Genomic DNA, 26193 nt, shown 5'->3' on the forward strand with positions numbered 1-26193 from the left:
TCCCATGTCTGAGGGAGTCTTCTATTATAACAATTCAGAGTCAAGTCCATGGGCTAATCTTCCAATGGCCCTTACCAAGACACATCTGGAATTTGCTGAGACACAGAACTCTTCAGCTTAAACTGACAATGGAGACACAAAGTCAAGTGAGGTATTGACCTAGTGGTGATGACCATATTTATGACACCTCAATCTGGTTTGACTCTAGAAAGGCTTGTGGAAAGCATGTCCTGTTCTTTTGATACAATATCAGGAATATGTACAATAAAATAGTTTTTTGAAACTATTTATTTTTTGCTTTGTTATAGACTCCGATTTGGGGAACCCAGATGTTGTGCTTGTTCACAGAATAACTTTGAGACCTTGCTATCTTCATCTTAACCATCGATTTGGAGAAGGTAGGTGCCACTTCTTTCTGAATTCATTTTTTCTAGTGTTTGTTTTGGCAACACTGAAGTTCTCAGCAGTTGTTTCAATGATATAAAAATTATCCACGTCATTATAATTATATTATAATTTAAATAGTATCATTATAATGCGTTTGGATTATCATCCAATGTACACTAGTTTTTTCTACTTACTTGTGTACATGTCCAACAGGACTTGATGGAGAGGAGATTCACCAAATGAAATGGTACAAAGGGCACTATGATTAAAGGTTGCTTGTCATCCTAACTTTGTACTTGTGACTGTCTGAGTGACCTTGAGAAAGTAACTTGACCCCTCAATTTTTTCACCTGCAAAATAAGAAATTTAAACTGGATTACTTTGAACGTATTTCCCTAAACTCTACATTGCACCCTTGCAAAGATTGAGAAACACTGATTTAAAGCAATGATTTCCAAAAGCATGGTGGACAGGCCATCTGCTCCCATCACTGGAGTGCCTGCTAAAAACATCCTCATCCCGGATCTACCAAGTCAGAATCTCTGAGGTTGTAGAACAGAAATCTGCTTTTTTTGAACTCTCCAGGTGATTGGGATGATCAGTAATGTTTGAGAACCGCCATCCTAACCATTGGAAACATTATATTGTTCACATGTATATTCAGTTCTATAAGATGTGATGAGCTAGGTCTGCACCATGCGGAAACTGGCTGGAATCATCTTCTATTTGTAGAAAACATAGCAAGGTCAGCACTTGATGGCTGTATTGCCTTTTGATTCCTGGCTCTGTAATCCTCTATTCAATACTTCATTGGTAGATCTAGTTGTCTGGTGTATGCTCATTGGCTCTGCTTCCCTTGGCTGAAATTGAATGAGAGTAAAATTGTTTTGGAAGTGACCTCTGAAGAATGGCATCTCCTCCTAGATGATGTTCAAGCGTGATCTTGCCAGTCTGTGTCACTCCCTGAGATGTCATGGTCATCGCCTCCTAATTTGCAATGAGCTTTGCTGTCGGTCTTTTGTTATGCAAGGTTGCGCTTCGCTCCTAAGGGTGTCATCACTGTGAAATGACTAAGGGAATGTGAGTCCTAGGAAATCATGTTTATACGTGCAACCAAGATGGCAGACTCCTAGAGAGAAGGGGCCATGCCCAGATCAAACAGCACCAGGCCATGGTCAGAGCTCTGGACTGTGAATCAGAAAACCACTCAGACCATACTGTATCCAATTCAGTTGCCAATACAGGATTATGTGGCATTTCAGGCTTTGCAGATTGTGTGCCTAAACCCTCAAGGAATCGCAGGGACCCCTGAAAAGACTTATGTCTGAAAGGAAAACTAAATCCTGGCTTTGAAATACAAACAGTGTCTCCCAGTACTGCCTACAGAGACTCCCCGCCAGGATCAGTCTAATTGCTCAGTGGGGTGACTGTTACTCTTCTCCAGGGCTTCAGTAGACATTATTTTCTGGCATCAAATAAAGGGAATTGGAGCCTTAAGAATATAGTGTTGCTATTGTCTACTGTGGGCTGGATATAAAACTCTTCTCCCAAATCACAGGCAAGGCATAGTATGTGATCTGTCAGGTAAAATACTAACAAGTGCCCCTTCACGAGATAACCACTCACCCATAAAGAGCATTCCACACAACACCCACTGCTGGCTGGGATGGATGTAGGCTTTATTTGATTTGGGGTTGATTTATTTGTTTGCCTTGTTTCTCGAACAGCATAACTTGGATTTAATGTCTCGAATACTGAATCCAATACTTCTAGGTTCACTGACTTGTTATTATTTAGCATTTATGAAGTATATGTCAATGCACTTGGCACTTTACAATGACTCATAAAAAGGCATGATCTTAGCCATTGAGCATAAGGTTGCTATCAGTTGAATTACTGCCAATGTGGAAACATTCACAGGACTGATTTGGATATTCTTTGCCAACGAGACACCCTGGTTCCTCATTGCATCTGAGCCCAAACAGAAGCACAATAGCTGCTGCTACCATTTTGATGTTAGTATCTCAGTGCAATAGAAAGTGCATAGTTCCTGACGCAAGGGAAAGGCTTAACAAACATGGATGGATGGGTGGGTGGGTGGGTGGATGGATGGATGGATGGATGGATGGATGGATGGATGGATGGTGGATGGATGGTGGGTGGGTGGGTGGGTGGGTGGATGGACGGATGGATGGATAAACAGGTGGATGCAGAACTCTTTCCTCAATGGACATCTCTCATTTTCTATTTCCTTTTCACCTGCAGCTTTATTTATGTGTCTTACAACCCTTGCAGTTATAGAGCCGGTTTACTTAGAAATAAACTACTACTTAAGTGACTTTTTGCAATGAAGATGAGATCAATATATCTATGAGACAAAAACATGATGAGAATCTGATTGCATAAAATCATATAAACTGGTTGTGAATATTATATCGATGTCAATTTCTTGGTTTTAATATCCTTCTAAACTTATATAAGATGCTGCCATTGGAGCAAGCTGGGTGAAGGGTATAGGGGATTCTGTACTATTTTTGCAACTTCCTGTGAATCTATCATTATTTCAAAAAAGAATCCCATGATTCTTTCCCGTCGGCCTCACATCTCTGTAGTCACACCTCACTGCCTACACTTTTCAGTTACTAAACGTTTACCTCCATGAATAATTAGCAATTCCAGTTGTGTCAGTTCAGAACCTCCAACAAGCAGAAGCCAAAACAATTAGACATGCGAGAGATGTATTGGGAGAAATTTCCTGTGAATCATAAAGTGAGAGGGAGCTGGAGTGGGCAGGGAAAGCTTCAACCTGCTAAGCAGTTCCAACACATGTGAAAGGAGAGAGGGAAGGAAGGATCCGGTAAGAAATGCTTCAGACCACGTGTATGTAATTCAGAGAAAAATCTCAGCTGGGCCAGTAAAAAGTCCCCAAGCAACCATTGCCTGTTAAAGGAGTCCCACAGGGTTGGGAATGGAATGCCACAGTTCTGGTATCCCCACTGTTCTCAGTCATTACCTGGAACAGCCTGGGAGCAGCATGGCCTGGAATGAAAGCCAGATGGATCCAAAGGTGCAAAGACAACTGTAGACTGCCAGTCAGCTCTGCTTCCAGAGCAGGTTATCTTAGAGGGAAATTTGAACTGGATACCTCCAAGGACACTATTAGCAGGCTTTTTTTTTTTTTTTTTTTTTTTTTCTCTTAGTCTTCTTACATTTCTAACCTGCCCTTTAGGGACCTTGACTCCTTCTCCCTCTGTTGGCCTCATAATCAATCTCCTAAACCAGAGTGACATCTGCTCTGTGTCTTCTGTCCCTGTTTCTTGCCTACCCAGTGCATTATAAACAAAATCATAGAACCAATCCAACTGATGCACCATTTGTGTGTGTGTTGTCCAAGATCAGGTGGTCCTCAGTGTTCCTTGGTGTGTTTCACTTTCTCTTTCCTGTTGATTTCATTTCTCACAGTCTTTATTGCAACCCCATTCTCCTTTTATTACACCCACAGTCTTGCTGTTTTCTGGATACAGCCTTCCCTTGTGAAGTCCCTAAGTATTCCTCATCTCCCTGCTCCATATCTGTAGCTTTCTTGATCCTCTCCTTCTTTCTTTACATCTCAGCCAGGCCAAGGAGGAGTCCTTGAGCAAATGTTGCCTGTTGGAGGAGTCCCATGGGGTTGGGGGTGGAATGGTGCAGTTCTAGCACTTTGCCATGCTCAGTCATTGCCTGGAACAGCCTGGGAGCAGCGTGACCTGCAATGAATGCTGGGTGAATCCAAAGGTGCAAAGACAGCTGGAGGTTGTCAATCAACTCTGCTTCCAGAACTGCTTTCCTGCTCTGCTTTCTCTGCTGGAGAAAGGTCATTCTCTCTAAGCTCCCCTCTCTTTGGACTCTTGGTGGCCTTCCACCAGAGTGCTTTGGTTGCATTGGTTGTTCCTTTCTGTCTCCTGCATTTTCTTTCTCTTTGTTCCACTGGAGTCTGCCCCTTGGTCTATGAACATTGGCTCCTTTATCCTCTGCTAAAGTTTCTCTGGCTCTTTCCGCCCCTTTAAACTGTCCTGACATCTCTCTTCTTTCCTCATCATCAGTCCGTGTGACAGATGTTTCTACATTTGCTGCTCCTCCCCTTGCTCACCAAACACTCAGCCCCAGCTCCTTTCCTCCTGCTCTGAGCTTTTGAAACTGCTTCTGCATGGGGCTCTGCTGCAAAACCCAGTGCCTGCTCTTGGGTCTCATCTCCGTGACCTTGCATCTTGCCTGTCACCCCCTGCGTTCTCCAAATATTCCCCTTTCTTGGATTCCAGGTTATGCCGCCTTCATCTCTCTTCCTATCTTTCTGGCTTCAACTTTTCTGACTTCTCTTCTTATTGCCACTAACCATAAATGTTCCCTAAGGTTCTGCCTTCGTCACTCCTGATTTGACTCCACATTTTCTCCCTTCGCATTCTCATCTATTTCATGCTTTTACATCTCCATGCTCTGCGGGGGTTCTTGGTCCCAGCTCTGACTTCCTTCTTAAACAACTCCCAGAGCCCCTGTGCATCTCGCCAGGGCCTCATATTCTGTGCCTGTACTTCCACTCCCATATTCCCTTCTTCTCCCAGCTTTCCTATTTCTCTTCATGAGACCCCCACAGCCTGTTAGCCATTCAGGTTACAATCTTGCAGTCAACTTGACTTCCATACCCACTGTTCTACCTGTGCTGCTTCTACAGGGTCTCTCTCAGCTTCTCTGTCCCCAGGCCACTATCCCAGCTCCAGCTCCAGCCCTCACTGCCTGCCCTGCACATTCCTGTAGACCCCTCTACATTGGCCTTTCCACCTCAAGTCTTTTCTTCTTCCAGGCCCTCATACTCATGGATCACAGTTTTATTTTCCTGAAAGTATAGCGTTCATTATGTCCCTTTTGTGTTGAAATCCTTCAGTAGCCCTGCACTGTATACTCAACTCCTTCCTGCCCAGCAGCTGAAAATAATCTCTTCCCACCTAAACTGCCATATTTTTTCTAAATGTTTTTGTTTGAGCAGTTATTACTGACTGGCTAATTCCCCAAGCTCCCTCCCCACCCCTCAATGACCCCCAAAGACATAAAGATGTGTTCGTGTGTGTGTGTGTGCATGGTGCATATGTATGTGTGCATGGTGTGTGTGTGTGTGTGGTGTGTATGGGGGGGTGTATGTGTGTGAATGTGTGTTTTACTCCTGTCACTAACCTAGTCTATCTGTTTTTCATTTGGAATATCCAGCCTTCCAGAAAGAATGTGAAAGTCGAGTATTCTTCTGGATTCTACTGTTCGTTTGGGGTTGTGGTGCAGTGACTAAGACCAAGGTTCTGGGATTATCCTGACTGGGCTCAGATGCTGTCACTTGGACACATGATTCACTTCTCTGAGCCTCAGTTTCCCCATCTATAAAATAGGCTAGTAATTGTCCGTATGCCATGGGGTTGTCGTGATGACCAAATAAGGTAATACATGTAACAGATTTAGAGCCACGTCTGGCCCCTAACGGTGCTCCGTGTTTGCTGTTGTCATTATCATCATCGTTACCGTTTTATCAAACTTGCGGCGTGACATTTTCCACAGCTTAATGATTCACTGTTTAGCAAGAGAGACTAACTTGGGGATTGTACACAGTTGGTCAGTTAATACCCATAGTACCCCCACTAAGAGTCTGAGCTAGTCATTTTTGATACTTTGGATTATCTGTGAGGGGTCTCAGAGGATTCTGAAACCAAGAGTCTACATTATTCCTAGTAAGAAGGGACACTTTTTTGAGTTTTAACTGCCCGTAGTTTAATGGCAGCTTCTGTTACTGGACAACTGTAAGCCAAATTGAAGAAGAAAAGAAATTCTTTTGAAACAGAGATCTCTGGTCGCCCAGATAAATAATACATGTAACTCAGATTGTAAATGAGACCAGGAACTGGCAAAGATAGTAAAAGATGAAATGTAGGAAGAAGGAAGGGCTATATTGAAGGAGGGGAAAAAAGAAGAAATTTGAAATACAAAAGTTGACTTTTATAATTCAGATATTAAAATGAGGGTAGCTGGGCGTGGTGGCTCATGCCTCTAATCTCAGCACTTTGGGAGGCCGAGGCAGGCAGATCACGAGGTCAGGAGATCGAGACCATCTTGGCTAACACAGTGAAACCCTGTCTCTACTAAAAAATAAAAATAAAAATAGCTAGGCATGGTGGCAGGCGCCTGTAGTCCCAGCTACTTGGGAGGCTGAGGCAGAAGAATGGCATGAACCCGGGAGGAGGAGCTTGCAGTGAGCCAAGATCTCACCACTGCACTCTAGCCTGGGCAACAGAGCGAGATTCCGTCTCAAAATAAATAAAATAAAATAAAATAAAATAAAATGAGGGTTGACACTGGACAACTAGATGGTTATTTATTGTGAATGTAATTAATGCCACGGAACTGTACAATTAAAAATGGATGAAATGGCAAATTTTATACTATATAAATGTTACCACAAGAAAAAATAAAAATGCACACCCCCCCCCAAAAAAAAAATGGAACAGCTAGAATATATAGCAATTGATAACATCTTACTTCAGGAATGTTTTATTATATGACAGATATGTCAACTTAGTGTTCACTGAGCATCTATTGTGTACAAGCACCATGCTTGGTATATCACGATATGTAGCTATTTTATGTATTAGTACTCAAGTGATACATTACTGTTGATGAAAGCACTCGATTGTACCTGAAAGGGTAAGAACCTATCAGTGCAACCGTATCATAGACTTGTGGGGAAAGTACACCTGCCTTCATTGAAAGAAAAGAAAAATAAGGACCTGGTCTCAAAATCGAAAAGTACTTTCTGCATTACATGGACAACACTGAAGTATGAGCCAAGTAGCACCAACAGTGTAGGAAGTTGCTGTCATACTTTATATCCATGCTGACACTTGTTATTGTCAGACTTCAATATTTGCCAAGTTGGTGGGTGCGGGAATGGTCCCTCATGATGATTTTAATTTGCATTTCCTTAATTGCACCGATTGGTCATTTGAGTTTTGTGTGTGTGTGAAGTGCCTGTTCAAGTCATTTGCCCATTTTTCTTTGAGTTATCTGGGTTTTTTTTCTTACTCATATGTCAGTACTATTTACTGAAGAAACTACAATAGAATTTTCACTAATGAATTTTTAAAACCTAAAGAAATCTTAGTATAGTGTGACAAAATATCTGATGTGGTTTGGCTGTGTCCCCACCCAAATCTCTTCTTGTAGCTCCCTTAATTCCCATGTGTTGTGGGAGGGACCTGATGGGAGATGATTGAATCTTGGGGGCGGTTTCCCCCATACTGTTCTTGTGATAGTGAGTAAGACTCACGAGATCTGATAGTTTTATGAGGGGTTTCCCCTTTCACTTGGCTCTGATTCTCTCTTGCCTGCTGCCATTTAAGACATGCCTTTCACCTTCTGCCATGATTGTGAGGCCTCCCCAGCCATTTGGAACTGTGAGTCCATTAAACCACTTTTTCTTTACAAATTGCCCAGTCTTAGGTATTACTTTATTAGCAGCATGAGAACAGACTAATACAATCTCCTTTAATAATAGCAAGAAAAAATTAGAGAATTATTTTGATAGCCTCTTTTTGCAAATGGCTTCAAATAAAGTAAGTTAGGGACATTTTCTTCAAACAAGTTACTAAGTCTAGAGGCAAAATCATGGGGAGGAATTATCAGCATTCCCTATACATCTGCTGAAAATGTGTCTGCAAGTACAAGGCCATCTTTAAGTGGCAATAATGCAACTGAAATAGATTATTTAAGGAAAGGAGGTGTATTATTGAAGCCAACATGACTACTGGCACTCGTTAGCTTGTCTCTGAAGAACAAAACACTGAGCAACAAAAGTTTAAAGTGAATGAAAACGTATCTAATCCCAATCTAATGAAAATGCCTTGGGTGCTAGGCCAGAGAGTAGATTTGGACCACAGACTAAACATTTTTTTAAGGTCTTAAATTTAAATTACTTGAATTATTTTTAAAGTGCCATCCTACTCAGTCTTTGGAATAAAAACATGTTTTTCAATTAAAAAAAATACTTCAACATAAGGATGGAATGCAACTTCTTTGACATCACTCATGTGGTCCAGAAAAGCAGACGTTCCATTCTAGTGCATACTCAGCACGTAGTGGAGACACCCAGCATAGCCTCCATTGACCCACAACATGCACACGCATGCACACGCATGCACATACCTTCTCCACATACAGGCACATAGACACACAGACACAGACACAGTACATATACACACATGCACATATACACACAGACACATTTTATACACAGTACACACACATATATGTACACACACGTATACGGAGTATCTACACACACACGTATACACATAGACACGTTATATACACAGTATACACACACATGAACATACACACAGACACATTTTATACACAGTACACACACACATATACACAGTATACACACACACCACATACAGGCACATAAACAGACACATTGCACAGTATACACACATATATACACACAGACACATTATATACACACACACACTCCACATACAGGCACATATACACAGACATATATACAGTATACACACACTCATACACTCCACATACAGGTACATATACACAGACACATTATATACATAGTATATACACACTCATACACTCCACATAGAGGCACATAGACACACAGACATATATACATAGTATACAAACATGCATATAATCCACATACAGGCACATAGACACAGTATACACAGTATACACACACTCATACACTCCACATACAGGCAGATATACACAGACACATTATATACACAGTATACGCACACTCCACATACAGGCACATATACATAGACACATTATATACACAGTATATATACACTCATACACTCCACATACAGGCACATAGACATACAGACACGTTATATACACAGTATACACATACACACTCCACATATAGGCACATATACACAGACACATATACACAGTATACACACACTCATACACTCCACATACAGGCACATATACACAGACACATTATATACACAGTATACGCACACACTCCACATACAGGCACATATACACAGACACATTATATACACAGTATATATACACTCATACACTCCACATACAGGCACATAGACATACAGACACATTATATACACAGTATACACACACACATATACTCCACATACAGGCACATATACACAGACACATTACATACACAGTATACACACACTCATATACTCCACATACAGGCACATATACACAGACACATTATATACACAGTATACACACACTCATATACTCCACATACAGGCACATAGACATACAGACACATTATATACACAGTATACACACACACATATACTCCACATACAGGCACATAGACACACACATTATATACACAGTACACATACATACATTTACACTCCACATACAGGCACATAGACACACAGACACATATGCACAGTACACACGCACACACAAATGCATACAGACATGTCACATACACAGATATGCATACACATCCACACTGGCACTTAGTGCCTGAAAACCTTGAAGCAAATACACACATACATGAAGGAGCATAAAGGGACATAACTTCCTCTGAGGACACTAAATATTACATTACAAAACTTCTACAACCCTCAGTTTCTCAACCAGTCAAGAATGAAGGAATCATTTTAGAATTACTAGTTTCTATAATACTTTATTATCTAGGAACGGAAGTCAGTTGCAAGTTTTAAAAGTGAAAAAGTGTACCCTAAATTGCTGCTTATTTTAAGCACATCATGTCTAAAGAACATGTAGACTTGCTTTAAGATACGAGCATTTAGAAGGACATTGTGTTGTTATGGCTCTCTCCTTTTTAAAATAAGTATAGATGAACAGCAAATAGAGATTAATCAAGAGATATGTTCAGCTGGGAAAGATCACTTTACAAGGCTATGGTCATGGAGGAGACGGCTTCCAAAAGCCTGGCCCACCCAGCACCTCAGGGTTTGATGGCTGGCGATGACCCAGCTGGCTGTTTAGGGGTGCAGTCAGCCTGGATTCTGTACCATTACCCACAGACTTCTGAACCGGATCCTTGTGTTCATAGCTCCAAACCTGGATAGGGACAGAGACCTCGTAGATACGTGACTTATGAGCCTTTCATTGGCCAAGCCTCATTCTCCAAAGCTCCTGGCTGGGAGGGGAAAGCCAGTCCCAGCACTCACCTGATGTTGCCAGCCATGCTTGGTGTTCAGGATGCTTCACTCCTGGCTCATAATGCCTCGGCTGTCTCCAAAAAGGTCACAACTCTGCGGCTTGGAATCAACAGACATGTGACGGCCCTGTCATCTAGTGGAGCTCCTCTGGCCAAAGTGCCACCCTTATTGGAAGCATAACCAAGAAACCTTGGCTGGGAGCCTGGGACTGCTCACGGGAGTGGAGCTTCCTTATTACATCCTGAGAGAAGGAAACAGGGGAATGGTCTCTGTCGTGTGGAATGGTCTCTGTGCACATCCCACAGCAGCCCAAGGCCCACACCTCACTGAAGTATAGCCAATCATGGGCCAAGCCCAAGGACCCAACCCTCTTAAAGTTTGCAGACCTAAGGAGACAGGACGAGTTCATCTGTCATCTCTTCTCACCTTCTAGGACCCTTACTCTTACCCTTTCACGTCTTCAATTACTGAGGGTTTAAAGTAGTTGAGTTGTGACCCAGCCACCCTCTCTGCTCACCTCAGGGACACCTAGATCAACACTAGGAGCTACAATCTGATGAGTTTCTGGGGGTTTCTGGAAGGGTTCAGGTAGGGGCCAGCTCTGGACCATACAAATTCCTACTAACTCCTCATGACAGCCTCCCCAGAAGGAGCTCTATGTCTTTGGAACAACATCCTTGGACACCATCTTGGCTTATTTACATAACCACCTCTCATTTGAGGCCATCTCATTATTATGACTTATTCATCATCTGTTTATTCATCCAACACACCTGGATTGCGTGTCTGCTGTTTGCCTGACACAGGTGTTGAAAATTTGGGACATGGGCCGCATGCAGTGGTTCATGCCTGTAATCTCAGTGCTTTGGGAGGCTGAGGCAGGAGGATCGCTAGAGCCCAAGAGTTTGAGGCTACAGTGAGCTATGATCACGCCACTGCACTCCAGCCTGGGTGACAGAGTGAGATTGTCTAAAAAAAAAAAAAAGCAAAAACCAGAAAAGTGTGGATGTGAAGATGAATAAAATATAATTCCTTTCCTCAAGGAGTTTACATCTTGCAAATTGAGACAGATGAGTAAAATCAACAATAAGAGGACAGTGTGGTGACTGCTGTGAGCTTTGGGGGAAATGTAGGCGCAAGGTTCTAAATCAGTTATCATTGTCCATTCAAGTGGAGTTTGACCACCCATCCTCCCTTCACAGAGTTTCCAGGAATAGGTTGCTGAGATCACCAGTTTCTCCAGTACACATATACACAGCTTCCACAGCGTGGAAGGAGACCTGAGTGGGTTGCTGCTGCTGGCTGGGGTGGCCAGCTTTTATTCCCTTATTTGTCCCCTCCCCATGTCCTGTTTCTGTCCTATCAGAATGCTCTTTTCTCCCACAATTGATTACTGTTAGAATCTTGTTGATTGGTCCATTTTACAGACCAGGTCACAGCAGTATACAGCTGGGCTCTGTTAATGTAGTTGGCTTTGACCTCCACCTGCAATTGAAGGACCCCCACTTCTGCTCCAAATTTCCCCCAGGTACTCTGGGGAGTGAACTGGGGAAGGGGATGTCATGTGTGCTCACATCAGTCTTCTCAGCCCCCACTGGCTTCTAAGTCCTCTGCCATGTATCAGTCTTTGTGAGGGTGCCTCATCCTGCTCTGTCCCTGCTGCTGGGAGGGCTCTTGGTTGCTGTCCACGCAAAGGCAGTCCCTCCTGTCCTTTCTCAAGCTGGTGGCATCATTGTATGGCATCACCATAGTTGGTGATATCACATGTTCCAGTCACTAAGGGATCCCACTGGAGATGGGGCTGGTATGGCCATGAGCACAGGTGTCTGCTTTGGGTTGAAATTCCCTCAATTCTACTTTGTCATTTTCACCTTTGGCATTTCCACAGCCTGGAAACTCCGCCATCGCTGGAAAGAATCTCTTTCCTTAACTTTTATGCCATAATCAGTTACCTTGGTCCCAAAGCCCTTCTGGCCCCAATGTCCTGTCCCTCAAAGAGGCTTTGTATGAAAGTCGTTCTTGAATGTTTCACTTGTCACTGGGACTCAGCCTCTGTGCTGGGATGTGGCTTGGAGGATGGAGGAGACAAGGACAATCTGTCTTCTTCACAGTGGAAGGCATGCTGTACCCCAAATCCGCCCACCCCTTTCATTACCGTGTCATCCTTCTTAAGTCAAGCCTGTGTGTCTGACCCTCTCCTCGGGATGAATACTTTTCTAGAATCCTTCATCTGTCACTCAAAAATATTCCCAAACAACCTCCTCCAGTGGACCAGTGCTGCTACCTCCAATCCTTGCAAAGACCAAACTTGCCTTCCTGCAAATCCCACACTAAAAAAGATCTAAGATCCCAAGTCCTGACTTTACAAGCCTTTCTTTGAAAGGAGGACTGCCTAGCATGGTGCATGATCCCCAAGGGCTCCTGGCCATCAGTGTACCCTTCTTAAAACAGACCTCACAGCCAACTGAGACCAAGCTCTTGAGGCGCTCTCTGCCATCTCTGAATGTCCATGATGTCACTTCAGTGACAACTTCTCCAGCTTCTTAGAAAACATTTATGATTATCAATTCCAGACAAGTAACATGGTTGCTGAATAGTTAGATTCTGGGTGAGTGATCTGTTACATAAGTCCAAATTAAGCCACTGAACAGACTATACAAAAAAAAAAACACATATCATGTTGGATATTTATGTATATTTGTTGTGATTTTTTTTTTTCTGTCTGTAGGGTGGTGACATCACTGAAGCAAAACCCCAACGAAAGCTATTCACAATTTAGCATTTACCATTGTATGGAAATGTCAGTTCCATCTAGCAATGAGAATATTACAGGGATGTTCAATATAAAATGCAAATATAATAGCTTAGTGGGTTGGATATGTCAGCTGTGTTTCACTTAAACCTATTACCTTGGCAGATTAAATATAGCTACAGATCTTTCAGAAAGAGGATATTCTGATGAAGTTATATCTGATATCAGCCTTTGTGGATCCTCAGTTCAACTGGCTATGAGTACAATGAGGACAAAAATGGGGGAAGAATAGAGAGTGAATGGGGACACAGCCATGGAGAAATAGGATCTGCCTGTTGCCTCCAGACCTTCCAATACCCATTAAGAAATATTGTTCTTTGCTGAAGCATGAGCAATTTATAGCAAAGATTTATCTCTTATGTGATGAAGGAGCACCCATCCCACCAGGCCTATATAACCACTTCAAAATGTTGATACCTGCTTATATAACCCAACTTAGCTAAGCAGAGGTGAGGCAACCTGAGCTGTGCCACTAGCTCCAATCTTGGTGCTTCTGTAGCCATCTGGACCACTCAGCCCTCATGGCTGAACTGCACAATGGTAGACCCTTCTCATTTAACCACACACTCCAGCTTCTGACCTCCTCTTCACTGTCAGGGCCCACTAAGTGCTTCATGATTTGTCTTACTATTGCCGCATCCTTCTGGTTATAACTTCTTGCCCAAATGCCTTGTAATTCTTTACTCTATGGCACTGCCCAGTTCCTGCAAGTGCTTCCCCAGGACTGTGCTATCTTACCCTCTACCCCACACCTCCACACTGATGGCAAGGTTGCTGGCACCTTGAAATGGCCCATGTTAAGCCTGTACTCCACTCCAACACAGGCTTGGTCGAAATTAACCAGCCTCATCCAGTTTGTCCAGCACAGCTTTCTTGTCTCATTATTGCATGATCAGTTATAAGCTTTAGGGTTTATGTATCCAGCAGCATTTCCCTGTGGGCTTTTCCAAGGGAGCATCTTACAAATTGCTACAGAGAACTGAAGAAATAATTGATCTCTTTTAAAAGGAGCATTCCTTCTGTAGCTTCTGTGATCCGTTTTGCTTTGTCTTATATTAATATGCTGTGAATATTATCTGTTCATAGCTATTTATATGTATAGTCAAGAGACATGAAAAACTCACACTCAGTGGTTCCTGCTCTAAAAAATTCTACTTGGCTGATGTAGCGCCAAGTCTTTCTGCCAAAGAAGACACTAACCCATGCAGCAGTAACCACTGCTATTGGGGTAGGGGTGGGGGTGGGGGTGGCAGACAGTTCATAGTTGTAGAAGGAGGATCTGGAGTGGAAATCTAGGCACACAGCACCCTACTGTATAATTGTGAACTGGGCTTCAGGGAGCTGGGTTCTCCTTCTGATTCTGCCCTAACTACCTTTGTGATACTCGTACTGGTTGGACCCCACTCAGCCTGCTTTCTCCCCTGGAAAGTAGGAAGTTGACCCAGAGCAGTTCTCTTCAACTCCAATCTTCCACATTTCCATGAATATGCACAAAAAGTCAGATAGCTAGTTAGGAACCCAGAAGATGCTAGCAAAAGCAATGATTACCAGCTTTCTGCTGGACTTAGAACCCAGCACTTGACATAAGTTATCTCGTTTAAGCCTCACTGATTCCGAGAGTTTGGTATTGTGGTCCCATTTCACAGAAGACAGTGCAGTTCTCAAAGGGGTCACTCAACTTTTTAGGATCACAGTGCTAATAAATAAGAGCAGAGAGTCTGATCCTGATGGAACTAACTCCAAATGCACTTTTAATAAGAGGTAGTAAGAAGTTCCTTTTTTGGTTTTTTTTGTTTGTTTGCTTTTTTAAGCGGAGCTTCACTCTTGTTGCCCAGGCTGGAGTGCAATGGCTCAATCTTGCTTCACCGCAACCTCCGCCTCCCAGGTTCAAGCGATTCTCCTGCCTCAGCCTCCCGAGTAGCTGGGATTACAGGCATGCGCCACCATGCCCAGCTTATTTTATATTTTTAGTAGAGATGGGGTTTCTCCATGTTGGTCAGGCTGGTCTTGAACTCCCGGCCTCAGGTGATCCGCCTGCCTGGGCCTCCTAAAGTGCTGGGATTACAGGCGTGAGCCACCGCACCGGCCCCCAACCCTCCTTTTATTACTCTCAGTTTCTGAATCTCACTACTCTTCTCCTCTCGGTCCACTCTGCATGCCTGAGTGACCCCCTTTCCTGACATCTAAAACACACGTACCTCTGTGCCTTTGGTTAGTGTGAAAAGGGTAGCATTGCATTTTAGAATTCTCTATCCATTGTTTGCAACAAGATGGGACTCAATAAGCAAAAAGCAAAAATGAATTTCTAAGCAGCTGCTTGCCATATGAAATGTCATGAAGGTATAACTCAAAAAGGGCAAGATTTAGCTCAAAAGAATACTTTTCAGACTATCATGTGTAATCCTCTGTATATGGGCACAGGTGTCTAACGTGAGTCATCTGTCATTTCGCCAAGGCCAACTTTAAATCATAAACAGCGGGAAGTTCTTCAGTTTCCAGTGGGGTCTCATTGATTGCCTAGTCTTTGCCTCTCCTGGAAGCAAACCAGTTTTGTTTCTTTGAGAAAAATGCGTCACCCCATCCCCAACAATTAGATAACTTCTGGTAAGTGCCAATTATTTATATGAAAACTTCTAAGAAAGCACAGATGAACTTTGCCAGAAAGTAGATGTTTTGTACAATTTAAAGAATGGACTTCAAAGTCAGAAATGCCCTGTGAGTTTGATGATCCTATTCTCCATTTGGAAATAAGCAAAAGCTCTACGCTTTCGTCAATATATCCTGATAGTATATATTACCTCATTATTCACAGTCAATCCTCATTATTCATAGATTCCGCACTTGCAAATTCACCTACTCACTGAAATTTAGTTGTAACTTCAAAATCAATAATTGCAGCACTTTCATCATTATTCACAGACATGTGCAGAGAGGTGAAAACATCAAATCACCCAACGTGTGTGTTCCCAACTGAGGTCAAATAAGGGTCTGCTTCCTGTTTTGTCTCTCATACTATAAACAAGTGTTCTTTTCACAATGCCATGTTGTTGACATTATGTGCTTTTAGTTGGTGATTTTGTCATTTAAAATACCCTGCAACGCTGGGCACAGTGGCTCACACCTGTAATCCCAGGACCTTGGGAGGCCAAGGCGGGCAGATCGCTTGAGGTCAGGAGTTCGAGACCAGACTGGCGAACATGGCGAAACCCTGTCTCTACTAAAAATACAAAAATGATCCAGGCGTGGTGGTGTGTGCCTGTAATCCCAGCTACTCAGGAGGCTGAGGAAGGAGAATCGCTTGAACCCAGGAGGCGAAGGTTGCAGTGAGCCAAAATGGCACCACTGCACTCCAGCCTGAGTGACAGAGTGAGACTCTGTCTCAAAAAAAAAAAGAAAGAAAATATTCTGCAAGCATAGTGCAGAAGTACTATCTGGTGATGCTAAGCACAAGAAGGCTGTGATGGCCCTTACAAAGAAAACACACGTGTAAATTAAGCTTCATTCAGGCATGAGTTATAGTGTTATCGGCCATGAGTTTAATGTTAAGTAACTATATGTGTAGTTACATATATATATACACACACACACACACACACACACAGACACGCAAAATAAGATTCTTAAACCAGAGGCTTGCAGGAACCTAACTGTCTGTTTCCCCTAGGAGCAGTGGTTCAGTACCCGAATTCAGTGTTTGTGGCAACTTTACAGAGCATAACTACTGCAAATAACAAGAATCAGTGCATTTCCAAATTTAGAAATTGCAGATAATATCTTGAGATATTTCTTGGGACTGCCAGGGAGGTCTGGTACTACTGATCTCATGCCCTTTTCTGCTTCATGGAAAATGGGAACTTACGAAACCATCCCCATTCCTTCTTCTGTGATGAGCAGATTTTCTCACTATTCAACTCCGCCAGGTACTAACTGAGTGCCGCAGAATCTACTGCTGCTGGAAGATAGGCAAAGAATCAGTCCCTGACCTCAAGAGCTTTCACCTGTGTTGGAATGACTGGGCTGAGGGTGGCAAACGTACCCAGGTCAAAAGGAAAATGGAAACATCTTAGAAATGGCAGAGAGAAGAACAAACTCTCTGAGGCATAACATAGGGAAACAGGCCATTTTTCTAGTAGTAACCTTGAACTGTTAATTTAGTGTTTCCTCCCAGGAACTCCGCAAAGGAAGTTTGGCCTTAGCCAGAGTTTCTAATTAACTCCAAAGTTTCTACCACATCAGCAAACACCTAAAGGCCACCCCAGTGCTTGTCTCTCTCCTGACAGAAGTCAAAAAAGTGATGTAGGTGAGAATTGCCCAATAGGAAATCCTTTTTTCTCTATGGGAAATGGTCGCTGTATTTCCCTCAGCTTGATTATTTTGGAGGCCTGTAATCTTACAGCTGGAAAAATACCATTTATGATACTTGGAATAAAGATAGTAATATTAATTTATTAAGCACCCAGTTTATGTCGGGATCTGTGCTGGGTGCTGGGAAGACAGGGATGAAAGACACGGTCTCTGGCTCTACGTGTCTCCTGGTCAAATGGGCAAACTTGGTCATTGTGAAAGTGGAGTCATGCCGTGGGAGAGGGAAGCAGGAATAGGGGCTTGCAGCAGCACATAACCCAGCGCGGGAGGTTACGGTGTGTGGAGAAATGCTTCTTGCTGGAACAGTCTTGAAAGGGGAGGAGGAGTTGGTCAAATGAAGGAAGCCGAGGTGAACATTCCAGGAAGCAGGAACCTCATATGGAACCCTAGAGGCATGAAAGCGTTATGGGGCATTTTATGACCTGAAAGCACAGCGTGGGCAATGGACGAGTTAGTAGAGAGCAGGCAAGGGAGAGGCAGCACCCAGGTCATGAACAGCCTGGAAGGGCATGTGGGATCCTCAGAAGGATCTCACAAAGGCGAGCAAGTTAATCACGTTTGCACTTTCTGTAGGTCAGTTAGACATAGTACAGAGAATGCATTGTGGGCAGGGTATATCTGAGAATGATGAGAACAGTTAGGCTTTTGGAAAAGCCACTAGGAAAATAAGAGAAGAGCAGTAGGAATACAGTAAAAGAGAGAAGTTAGAGAGAAATAGGGAAAGAAATGACAGAATTTGAAGAGCAGCTGGGGGAAAAAGAGAAGAGGGTGAAGGAAGGCAGGTTTGGGGATGATTTGGGGTACCCTGAATTGGAGGGCTCATGGACCATCCCAAGGAGGTTACAGCAGGGAGCCAGAGATCCTGGGTTGAATTCAGGAGAGTGGTTTGGGATGGAGATGATAATTGATGATCATTCTGTAGATGATCATTGAAGCCAAGGCTTTCCATTACACAAAGCAGAGTGTATACAGTTAAGAATAGAAGATGGCCACAGAAACCCTCTTCAGAAACACTAATATTTAAGGTATTAATAAAGGAAGATAAGTCTGACCTGAAGCTAGAGAGGAGGTAACCAGAAATGAAGAAGGAATCGAATGATGCCAGGTATGACAAAGGAGACATCTTGCAGGAGGGAGTGGTCACCGAATAGGATGATACAGGGAGGAAGGCACAGTGGAATTGGTTGTTAATGACCTAGAGCAGTTTTAATGGGAAAGCAGGAATGAAAGCAGATAGCTCTGGGTAGAGATGCAAAGCGGGGCGAAGAAGTAAAAACAGTACAAATGTAGACCAGCTCGTGTGTAAAGTTGACTTTCAAGGAAAGAAGGAACAAATCGAGGGGAATGGGAAGTTAAGGAGGGTTTCTACCTTTGCCAATGGAAATTAGCTGTGGTTCTTCCTTGCTGGCAGGATACAGGGAGCATTTTCAAAGTGCACATAACTACAAATAACACAGGCTATGAGACAAAAACAAAAACAACAACAAAAAAAACCTCATGGTGAAGAAGTGACGGGGGATGAACGTGGATCAAGAATCAAGGAAGGGGCTGGTCATGATGACTCACGCCTATAATCCCAGAACTTTAGGAGGCTGAGGCAGGAAGATCACTTGAGGCCAGGAGTTCAATACCAGCTCAAGCAACAAAGCAAGACCCTGTTTTCTCCAAAAAAAAAAAAAAAAGGCTGTGTATGGTGGCTCACACCCATAGTTCCAGCAATTTGGAGGAGGATTGTTTGAGGACAGGAGTTCCAGTCCAGTGTGGACAACATGGGAAAACCCCATCTTTTAAAAAAAATTAGCTGGGCATAGTGGTGTGCAGCTATAGTCCCAGCTACTTAAGAGGCTGAGGTGAGAGGATTGCTTGATCCCAGGAGAATAAGGCTGCAGTGAGCCGTGACCACTCCAGCCTGGACAATACAGCAAGACCCTATCTCTAATGACTTTTTTTTTTTTAAGAATCAAGGGACCTTTTAAGTCACGGGTTCTAAAGAGGATGTTTTTTATAAGAACCTATGAAAAATACTAAAATGGCACCAGATTAAGACCCAGAAGACCTGCAACTGCCTCTTATTAGCTTTCAACCTTAGGCAAGTCCTCTCTTTGTGAGCCTGAGTACCCTCATCCATAAAGTCAGCTAAAGACTATCTGTCTCGCCTGTATCACTGGTTGTAGTGAGAATTAAACAGGATAATATGTGTGAAGAGCACCGTGGAAATTGGAAAGCCCTGCACGATTGTGAGATGTCATTGTGTGAGAAGAGGAGCCTCCTTGCTGCCTTCACCATTTGCTGAAGTGCCCTTTGCTGTTGAAGTTATCTCAGGCACCGTGTGGCTTCTTCCAAACTACAGGCAAGATCTCTCTCTTCTGGGGATTTCTGTCTTTTTCTTACTCACTCGAAATGAAGAGTGCTGTGGAGGGGTAAGAAGAACATTTTTTTAGATCAAAAAGAAAAATGTTGAACTGACACTAATCACTAATCATTTTAAATCGTTTTGATGAAAGAATTTCTAGTCTTTCATCAAAAAACAAAAACAAAAAAACAAACACAAAAAAGGATCTGACAGAGGACATAGTTAAGTGGCTGGCGCGCATGGCTGTGCCGGCTTCAGAGAGACGAGACGGCCATTTACTGATTGTGAGGAGGGGGTTGACGTCCTTGGTTATGCAAGTTCATCTCCTGCATTTAACATGTAGATCTGCATCAGAACTATTTGAGTGCATTTCTTTTTAGATATTTAACCTTCCCAGTTATGACCCTTTGGGGGGAAAAAACCCTTTGTAGAGATCACACTACTTACATTTTTTTTAAGATGGAGTCTTACTCTGTTGCCCAGACTGGGGTGCGGTGGCGTGATCTCAGCTCACGACAACCTCCGCCTCTCAGGCTCAAGCAATTCTTGTGCTTCAGCCCAAGTAGCTGGGATTACAGACACATGCCACCATTCCCAGCTAATTCTTTGTAGAGATGGGGTTTCTCTGTGTTGGCCAGGCTGGTCTCCAACTCCTGATCTCAAGCGATCCGCCTGCCTCAGCCTTGCAAAGTGCTGTGATTATAGGCGTGAGCCACTGCGCCCGGCCAGAGATCACTGCTTTAAAGAAAGATGGCATTACATCGTGCCTGCTAAAATGGTGGTGACCATAGGGCAGGCAGGCCACACTGACATCCATTCTCTTCCTCTCTTTATTGCTTTAAATTAGCATTTCTCTCCTAGTCCAGCAAAATGCATACTCCCTTAACGTATGCCATGTCCTTGCTAATATCTATATTTTTAATTAATACAAAATAGAATAAAAGCCAAAACACCTGTGCTAGGAACTTTAACACAAAGACTACAAAGTAATGTCTGTAGGCAAAGACTGTCTTTGTGAATATGTTTCACTTAACTCATAGATGGTTTTAAAAAGATTGATATATTTGGGCCAGGTGCAGTGGCTCACGCCTGTAATCTCAGCCCTTTGGGAAGCCGAGGTGGACAGATTGCTTGAGCCCAGGAGTTCAAGACTAGCCTGGGCAACATGGTGAAACCTGGTGGCTTCAAAAAATACAAAACTTTGCCTAGTGTGGTGGTGCATGCCTATAGTCCCAGCCACTCTGGAGGCTGAGGTGGGAGGATTGCTTGAGCCCAGGAGGTCAAGGCTGCAGTGAGCCATGAATGCGCCACTGCACTCCAGCACAGGTGACAGAGCGAGATGCTATCTCAAAAACAATTGATATATTTGATATTTCCACATACCAGTCTCTACCACCTCTTGGAACAGTGGAAGATCAGGCAACACATGGCAGGGCTTTTATTCCCCCAAACATCAGGTGACCAGAGCCGAGTGTCTCTCTGGTCCATTTCGTCCCAAGCCCCACTCCTCCTCATCATCTCTTCAGGCTGGTGTGCACAGGTGCCTGGAGATTTCAGAGTGTATAACCCCTGGTTTAAAGCCAAATCAGTGAAGTACAGTAGAAAGAAAGAAGTTTGTTTCTGAGGATGAAGTAGATAAAATAAACAAAAAGTGGCCAAGCGTGGTGGTTCATGCTTGTGGTTCCAGCACTTTGGGAGGCTGAGGCAGGTAGATGACGAGGTCAGGAGATTGAGACCATCCTGGTGAACACAGGGAAACCCCGCCTCTACTAAAAATACAAAAGATTAGCTGGGTGTGGTGGTGGGCACCTGTAATCCCAGCTACTCGGGAGGCTGAGGCGGGAGAATCGCTTGAACCCAGGAGACGGAGGTTGCAGTGAGCTGAGATTGCCCCACTGCACTCCAGCCTGGGTGACAGAGTGAGACTCTGTCTCAAAAAAAGTAAATAAATAAAAAAATAAAGAAAAAGTAAGTAAACATTTCCCAGCTTAAATACTGGGGCTAGTATGCCTGATTCTCAACTTTTAGACAACATTGTCTGCTTTAGGATGAGATTCTCTAAGAGTGGACATCAAATTGTTTTCTCTGTGTACTTCTTTGTATGACAGAGATTAAAATAAAAGCAGCTACTATCTTTGGGGAAGGCCTAATGCACAGCCCAAAAGAAAAATTCATGTCACTTCAAAAGCTGAGGCAATTGGCCAAAAAGGTCCAGAAGGCACTTCCTACCCCAACGAGGTCAAGAAACTTTGATAACCTTGAGCCTGGTGGAGAGACATCTGGTAGACCACACTTCTCTTTTACAGTTAGGAAGATAAAGTTCATTCTCAGTATTATTAACGCAGACACACCAGTCATGGCCGATCTGTGCCACACAGAAGAAATATTCCCAAGCAAAGCATTCTTTGGCTCTCGTCAAGTGGTCTGCTGTCTGCGGAATTTCCTATTCTCCAGCCCCAGAGCAGAAAGCAATCCCCGCCCGCCTGGCTTTGGCCGTCATGAGGTTTAAAGAGGATCATTTGTTTTCATTACAGCCCCTTGAAGCCCTTCCTTCCCTCCTCATTAATGAATTTCCAGTCTTTCATCAAAAAACAAAAACAAAAAAACAAACACAAAAAAGGATCTGACAGAGGACATAGTTAAGTGGCTGGCGCGCATGGCTGTGCCGGCTTTAGAGAGACGAGACGGCCATTTACTGATTGTGAGGAGGGGGTTGACATCCTTGGTTAGTATGCTAATTTCATCTCCTGCATTTAACATTCAGATCAGGTCTGTACAGGCCCTCCACAGCCACAGAGTCCAGGGATGGGTGACTGTCTGCCTTGCAGCACTGAACATTCTCTGCATGAATTACATAAATACCCAAACATTCCGCCTGTTCTGACTTCGCTCCCTTTCCCTCCCTCTCGGAGAGACACATAGTCACGGAGCCACACTCATGCAAGCATACATTCCCCACGATGCCATCACACACACGCACACACTGCAGACACGGGTCTCTATGAATGCCAAACACACGCGATGGAGGGTGCCCGAGTCATCCACAGCTGGCTTATTTCCTCCTCATTTGGGTCTCCGCGGCTCACTTCTGCAAGATCTATTTCTCCTGCTCAGGAAACTTGGAATGTATTGGGGAATCCTAAATAAGGAAGCAATATGAAATTAAAACCTCAATCAGAAAAGAAGGAGGATATCTTAAAAGGGTGACCTTACAGTCCCAGAAATCCTTAAAGAGCCCCGATGCCACTCATGTGAAAGAGAACCATTTAGCTCAGTTAACACCCAGAAAGAAAGAAAACCCGGCTCATTTTATTACTTGGGGTCCCCACTTTGTCATGTGCGTTTGGAACACTGTATTAAGAGAGTCCTATTTATGGGTGGTTTGGGACTCACCAAGCCACAGCTGGGTGACAACAGAAGAGGAATCCCAAACTGGCACCCCCATGGCTGTCCAAATGGCAGACAATCGCCTGGCACATTTGCCAGAAACCCAACCAATGGAAAACTGAATTTCCTCAACCTCCTTTTTGCAGCGTCTTTCCGTAACCTTGCAGCAGCTTCTGGAGACAGAGACTCAGCAGCTCCTACTATCAGAAGGCACATTTGGGGGTTGCTTTTAATAAATTGAAGCAGAAGCCTCCCATAACAAGGAAAGGACACAAGTTGGTTTTTATTGTTTTGGTTTGATCTGGTCTGGTTTTGGGGTTTTCATTTTTTTCTCCACGTACGACATCACTGTGTACCCTGGCATATCGTGGCTCTTTCCTCCAGACTCTGGTGGTCCCTCGTTCTGTCCCCTTGTGCCCACACAATATTCCATACTTGGCTAAGGAACATCGGGCAATTCCTGTCGGAGCTTCCCACTGGAGCGACGGGTGTTTTCTCCGAGCTGCAGACTTGATTTGCCTCGATTTTTTTTTTTTTTTTTTTTGGCTCTGGTCCAAGATGTTTTCCTGTCATCATTTCACTGTCTTTTCCAGTAATCCCTTTCTTAAACATTGCCAACAATTAGTCGATCTATCTCTACCATCACCACTACCCCCCCAACCCCATATCCACGCAAACACACCCTCCACTGAGCCCATCACTGTCTCGGCTTGCCTTGAAGTATAAGAAATTACAGCTTCTCATTAGCTGGAGAGCACGATTGGAACGGCTCTGTGTTTACTCACTTAGTAAGTGATGCTGGCCTTTTTAATTATTCTCCCTCCGCGTGCCATCAGAGAGCAGCAAGCTGTTCAAGTCAAACCAAACGACTGCACATCCTCCGCAAGGCAGTTGGAAGTAATCGTGTTTTACCTCACTGCTGCTGCTGTCTTCCTTGCCTGTCAGCAAGCCAAGGAATCCCCCCAAAGCTCTTACGTAGGAGATACCAAAACTGTGAGTCACTTTTCACTCCCAGAGCAGAGAAAGTCCACTGCGTCCTGCACGTAACAGCAGACCCAAGATGGGGGTTTCCTCCAAGCCATCGAGATTCCCTGGGACCAGATGTCCGGTCATCGATTCCTTTTTTCTTGCTATTGCTCCCTCTTTCTCTTCCACCCTTGTCCATTCCTTGGTTTTGAGGTGCTTTTCTCTTTTTCTCTTCCCTTCTGTGTTGCCGACAGCCGCAGACCCAGCAAGAGCTGGGTCCCTCTCGCCTTCTGTTATTTTTTTCCCCCTGCAGCAGCCTTTGGCTGCTACCTCTGCAAGCTGGATCACCAAAGACACACGACTCACTCACAATGAATAATCAATACGGATATTGATCTGGGGAAAATGTTTGTAAATTCCTGAAAGGGAATCAGGAGCAGGGGCAGGGAGGCTCGTGGAGGACGACACTGCAGTGCTCCACGGCCGGAGGAGGCAGAACCGCATTTGGATCCCAGGTCTCGCTGGCTCCGAGGTGACGGGTACCGGAATGCGTGCGAACCAGGGTGTGCGCGTGTGAGGAGGGGGTCCTGTATTCTCATTTCGCTACAGCTGCTTTCCCCGAAGAATCAAGAGCCAAATGGTCGGGGAGCTCCCGTCAGCGCCATGTCTTGGCTGCGGGCCAGCACTGTTTTGTTTTCATTATCACACGCTACTTTGCAATTTGCATAAATACAGGGTTATTTTTTATCGTGTCGCCCAAAAGATAGAAAAAAAAAAAAAAATAGAAGTCTTTGTTGTATGCAAGAAGGGCTTGCTGCCTACTCATCGAGGCTAAGGATTTACCTCCAAGGCAGGGCTTCGGAGCCTATGTAGAGAGCTCCAGAAGAAATACGCAAAGAAGTGGTAATCACAGAGAGAAAAGAATACAGGAGACAAAGAATGGAATTTAACGAGAACTGAAGGGCACTCGGCGTGGCGAAACCCAATATTAGGGATACATTTGCTTCTTGGAGAAGTGGCGTAGACTTAGACAAGCAAAGTAGAGATAAGGACCACCAGGATCTAACCCGTGTCCCTGTTAGACAACATTTCACGCTCTCAGCTGGAATGAACTATTGATCCCTGGAGGAAAAGGTATGCAGGACAATGAACTCGAACTTGCCTTCTTACCCCCTTGCTGCTTCCAAAACGTAGAAAGAGTGAGCACAGATAGATAGAGCGTTCCCTCTCAGCTGCTATGCGCTGATGGTTTTCCAGCAGATGAGGGGTTTTAAATCTGGTCTTTTTCCCTCACTTGCCCTACACCTTGAGCAGTTCAGCTAAGCTCCCTGAATTGCACTTGCTCTAGTATTGAATGGGATTTGCATTGTCCCCTCGGTTCTCTCATCTTCAGGAAAGTGAATGCAAGAGTGTGTTCAGCTAAACAACAAGATATAGGTGGCTTTCTCCTGCAAGCGCCTCTTGGCTTTGGGGATGAGACCTCAGATTCCTGAAGTCGTATCCCACAGTGATGCTGGGCATGCACCTGTGTCCCAGGGAGTGGTACCTCATTTCAGAAAAGCCTTCCAGCTCTCTCAGGCCATTGGATGGTGGTCCCCGCCCCTTTCATCTCTCCCCACACACTCTGTTTTTGCAATTTGGTAATAAAATCTCTCTGGGCTCACATCACCCTTTCTCCCATTGCCCTATCTATCTCCTCCTGGTCTGGTGAC

General features: G+C 44.0%; 1 protein-coding gene across 1 annotated transcript in view; it reads left to right on the forward strand.

Moving 5' to 3' along the window:
• The first annotated feature begins 328 nt into the window (after positions 1-328).
• The window catches only part of LOC105491339 (zinc finger homeobox 3), a 482043-nt gene continuing 456178 nt past the window's right edge, over positions 329-26193 (forward strand). The window contains exon 1 of the mRNA XM_071084854.1: positions 329-398. The gene's annotated coding sequence lies outside the window, so the exon portion shown is untranslated. The remainder of the gene's footprint in view (positions 399-26193) is intronic.

This window comes from Macaca nemestrina, chromosome 18, assembly GCF_043159975.1.
Source record: "Macaca nemestrina isolate mMacNem1 chromosome 18, mMacNem.hap1, whole genome shotgun sequence".
In the NCBI taxonomy this organism is placed as follows: Eukaryota; Metazoa; Chordata; class Mammalia; order Primates; family Cercopithecidae; genus Macaca; species Macaca nemestrina.